Below are 5158 nucleotides of genomic sequence, written 5' to 3' on the forward strand. Positions count from 1 at the left end.
AGTATCAGTGACATCCTCTACAAAGGAAAGAATGGGTGTACAGTTATGCTAACTTCCTAAGATTATTGTGAAAATTAAGAAATGTAAATGATGAAAAAAGTGCCATTGCACATAATATAACTCTAACAACCAGTGATTATATGCATTTCTTGGAGGAAGAAATGTGGGCAGAGAAACAGTGACAACTTGCCTTCAACGATGCAGCTTGCTAGTTGTAGTGGATTTCCCTGATCGTCACAATCCCTAGCTTTGTATCTCTTTCATGATGGAATTGAACAGCAGATCATTTGTTTGCATCTTTATTTGACATGGGTCAATGGGATGAGGGACATATAGGGAGTTCTAGTGGTTACATTATAAATGGGACTCAACTCAATAAGAAGTGGTGATGAACCCTCTGTTGTGAATCATCCCCTTCCCATTTAATAAAGAGCAAGAGGCTGGACTAGCTGTGGCTTCTCCAAGGCAATGCTCCAGGATTTTGGCTGGCTGCCACCATCTTTTTTTTTTTTTTTTTGGTACCGGGGATTGAACTCGGTCTTTGCGCTTGCGCAGCAGGCGGCAAAACCACTGAGATAAATCCCCGGCCCCTGCCACCATCTTAAGCTATTGATATCTCCAAGTGTATGCAAAAGTAGAAAAAAGCTAGGAGGAAAAAAACAAAAGGGCAGGGTCTTTTGTGAAATGATAGATCAATTAAAACTCAGGGAAAAAAATCCAGTTTGTGAAAGAAACTTGGCTTCTGAGATGTTTTATGGTCAACATAGTCACTTTCCAGTCCCCTAGCCTTACAGAAAGGAAATATGTTGCTCAAATTACACATCATTTTAATCCTCCAAAAACACCGCTATTAAACTGATCTGAATCAACACATTTTCTACTGAGTAAAATGATCTAAAATTCCAAATCTATCATGCAAGATGCACATAGCATTGGACTAAACACAAAATGTGCATACTTCAATGTCTTACATTTGCCTTGATCACCTTTAAAACAATTAAGTGGGGACTGTGTGACTAAATTGTCACACTGTGTTCTCAGCTTAATTTCAAGGTTGAAGTGTCTTCCCATCACAAAATCATCAAAAAAGTGGGTAAAACCCTAAATGCTGAAGGATAGCATGGGAATTAATGACTCTTTCTGTTGTCTTGATTTCCACAAATTTGATGGCTTTGTGCAATTTGAATAATTGTAAGCTTCCAGCATGCTGATAAAGTTCACCTCCATGGTTCATTTACATGAAGTGTCGATCAATTAAAGCGCCTCTCTTGAAGAGAAATCACCATCAAGCACTCCTGCTCTCCTTCCCATCCTGCAACACCCAAGCTTAGGTTACTACTAGCTGTTTTTATTAACAGGGAGTCTCATCGGTGGCTTTCTGGTAATCTTGTCTTCTGTTCTTTTCACCTTGACCTAGTCTGTGCACCCACACTTGGTCTGTTCTTCTTCACCACATTCTTTCTATGACTACTGTGTCTTTAACATCTATTTTAAGAAAGCCTTTTGTAAACATGATCATTATTGGAAGGTTAGTAACCCTGTGGTTACTGACATTGGCAGAGCCAAGAATGTATACATTAACTTTATAAAATGGAGGAAAATGCTTTTCTTCCTTTTCTTATTTTATAAAGAACGCATGATGGTTAATTTTATGTATTGATCTAGTGGGTCAGAGCGTCCAGACATGTGATTAAATATTACTCTAGGTGTTTCTCTTGAAGGTATTTTTTTTATGAGATTAGCATTTAAATGGGTGGACTTTGAGTAAAGTAGATTGCCCTTTACATTGTGGGTGGGCCTCGTCTAGTCAGCTGAAGAACTAAGTAGAACCAAAGACCAACTTCCCTGAGCAAAATGGAACGGCCCTGCAGACACATTTGAGCATTAATTGCAATATTAGCTCTTTTCTGAATATCCAGCCTGATGATCTTGGCACTTGAACTACAACATTTTCTCTTCCTATGTCCTTGGCCTGAGATCCCTACTGCAAATTATGAACTTTTCAGCATCCCAAATCTTCTAAGTCAGTAAATATGAATCAATCTCTCTCTCTCTCTCTCTCTCTCTCTCTATATATATATACATATACATATATATATATATTTATATATATATGTATATGTGTATATATATATATCTGTGTGTGTATGTATACATACATATATATGTATTCCATATCTGTAATACACTTTCAACCTCAAAAAAATCTTTACTTCCTAGGTGGCATAAGATGCGTAACCTCCTCTACCACAAGCTCCTGCCATGATGTACTGTGACACCACAGGCCCCAAGCAACAGGGCCTAGTGACCATGGACTGAGCCCTCTGAAACCTTTTTATCTATGGGAAATTCAAACTACCAACACTCCCAAATCACATTAACATGTGGCCAGCTGTGGCACAAGGTAAACCTGGTATAGCCCCTGGCCTCCATTCTTACAGGGAGTGTTGTATAGATTTGATCACCAAGTATGACACACCCATGTGCTGGAACCATCTGCCCCACTAGGCTCCATTAGTCCTGTAATGTGTTTCTGGTTGGCTAAGCTGTGCCCTTGTGACAAAAAAATCCAAATGTTCACTCTGAGTGCCAAGAATGTTTCAGCAGCTGGGTGGCAAAGGCATCTCTCCAACAATGTGTTGACATGTGATTAAAACTCCTGCACAAGAAAACCAAAAAACAGAACCTCAATCAGCAGCAGCAACACTAAAGCCACAGTACCAACAAATGTGAGCCCATCACAGACTTCAAAAAGAGATGTGCCTGAAGAAACAATGAGAGGTAAAAATGTTTAAAATTCTCTAATCATTTTGTGTATGTAGGATTACCAGAAACCCAGAATGAAGACCTATCTGAAGAAACAATGGAAAATGCAAAAGATTTTAAAATCCCACAGAAGTCTACTATATTGGCCAATTGAGAAGCAGCAACACAGTCCCCCAAATCAGAATCAAAAAGAAAAGGAGAAAACAGTGACTGCTTCTGGACCTAACACTAAAAATAGCAAAATATAAAGCAGCACCAAGATTCCTAAAGAAACAGAGAACAGTGAAATGATGGGAGCTTTGGAGCATGCTTCATTGTCTTTTCTAACTAATGTCAATGAAAACACTCTGAGGGCATTAAACAAAATAGGGCTTTACAAACATGATTGATATTCAACATAAAAGTTTCTGACCTCTTCCAGAAGGCAGGGATCTTCTAGCAACTGCAAGAACTGCCGTGTCAAAACCCTCTCATTTCTAAGCCCTGTAGCTGAAGTCACTGCTAAGTTTAAGTTTATGTGTAGAAATACAATAGGAGTCCTTACTCTGTCACTTATTAGTGAATTAACCATGCAGAATTTTGGTGTTGTTAAAAAATCTATGATTCCTCATGTTCAGACAATGAGGAATGGGTTAATATCGAAAAGCAGTAACCAGATCCCATGAAGCACAGAAATTTGTTAATGTAATTGACATCATTGTGGCCATACTAGGCCATCTCCAGAGTTTATATGAACACCTACAGTGTCTGGTTGCCAAAGAGACTAATCATATCTTGGATCTGGAAAAGGAATTAAAGGAAATTATTAAACTTCTGCCAATGCTGATTGATCATGCTCTTTTCTGCCACACCAACTTGAAAAATTGAAGACATGGAACGATTTCTCTGAAAAAAGAGTCATTCTGTGTTGGAGTTGATGTAAAGCCAATGTAACAGTGAGTGGTCTTGAGTAGGAATGTTTTCTTTGTCTCTCTCAGAATAGATAAATTTGTTCTTCATACTCCTTAAGAAGAACCAAGAGAAGAAACTGATGGTCTTCATACCATTCTGTAAGTCTATAAAATACCACCATGAGTTGCTAAAATACATTGATTTACCTGTCTTGGCCATTTATGGAAGGCAGAAGCAAAATCTGCATACAACATTCTTCCAATTCTGCAGTGGAGATCTAGGAATGTTATAATATAGACAGACACACCAGTGACAGGACTGGATATGCCTAATATGATCCTCTGGGTGAATCTAAAGAATGTATTAATTATTCCAGAGGCCTACATGGAAGAAGGCACACCTTACTCATTTTTTAATTTCCTTCATTACTCAATTCAGTCCAAGGAATTTGACTTTTCTTGGTCTGAAATTTCTGACGTTCCATCACACCTTAAAAAAACTGATTGAAAAAGAACTACTCTCATCAAAAGTCAGCCAAGGAAGCAAAAAAAAGTAAGTCATACATCTAAGCTGAGGATTCCTCTTCTCTGAAACAGAACACTGATGTTTATAATATAAATTTGACTCCAAGTTGCTCTGCCATTTGGTTTCAAATTACTTCCTTCTACTGACTGGGGCATGAACAGCAGTGAAGGTAAAAATCAAGATAGACAAGGCAGCAGCAGATTCCACTACTGGAAAACCAAGGAAGTCAAGATACACCAACACTCAGTTCTCACCTCGAAGTCAGAGTTGTCTTTCTCTAACAAAAGGATTTTTGATAGTTTTTAAAACTATTTTAGTCATTCGTATGATAATGAGATATTTTAATTTTAAATATCCTCTGAAATAGAAATGTTATTGCTTTAATATAAAATTTGTGTCTTTCCTTTTGGTGTACGAAAAACATTTGTGGCAGGAATTGCTGTACCAACTTAGAATAAGAAGTAGCTTAGCTTAATGGACAGGTGGTGGTCATGCAAAAATGTATTCCAGTTTATTTTTTGTTTTGGTTTGTTTCTCAGACCTTCATAGTAGTTAGCAGCCCCCACCTGAAAAAGCCCCAGTAAAGGTTCAGAGATCGTCAGGAAATATCTAAGAAGTACCTGAATGAAAAGCATCACATTTATGTGTTCCTGACATTAAAAAGCAAAAAGCAAGAGCTATTCATCCTTGTTGTTTCTCTTTTTAAGTTCATTAAGTTCATTGGTACATTTTAAGTATACATTTCAATCACATTCATCATTGGAAATTTGTACCTGTACATGATATATCTTGGTTTTTGTTTTTTCCCATTCCCCTTCCCTCCCTTCCACCCCTCCACCTCTCCCTATTTACAAAAGCTTTTTCTCCATTTTTCCCTTCTTTCTTCATATTTTTCCCCTTTTTTCCTTACCCCCGTCGACCTCCCTACTTCACCTTTGAACCTTTTCCTCCTATTTCACATTCATCTTGGTCCTCT

At 37.8% G+C, this 5158-nt stretch overlaps 1 pseudogene; it reads left to right on the top strand.

Annotated features, from left to right (window-relative positions):
* The first annotated feature begins 3056 nt into the window (after nucleotides 1-3056).
* Nucleotides 3057-4488, top strand: LOC110349111 (ATP-dependent RNA helicase DDX18 pseudogene; annotated as a pseudogene).
* The last annotated feature ends 670 nt before the right edge of the window (nucleotides 4489-5158 follow it).

This window comes from Heterocephalus glaber, unplaced genomic scaffold, assembly GCF_053883595.1.
Source record: "Heterocephalus glaber isolate CG9 unplaced genomic scaffold, H.glaber_assembly_v1.0 deba00001572, whole genome shotgun sequence".
In the NCBI taxonomy this organism is placed as follows: Eukaryota; Metazoa; Chordata; class Mammalia; order Rodentia; family Bathyergidae; genus Heterocephalus; species Heterocephalus glaber.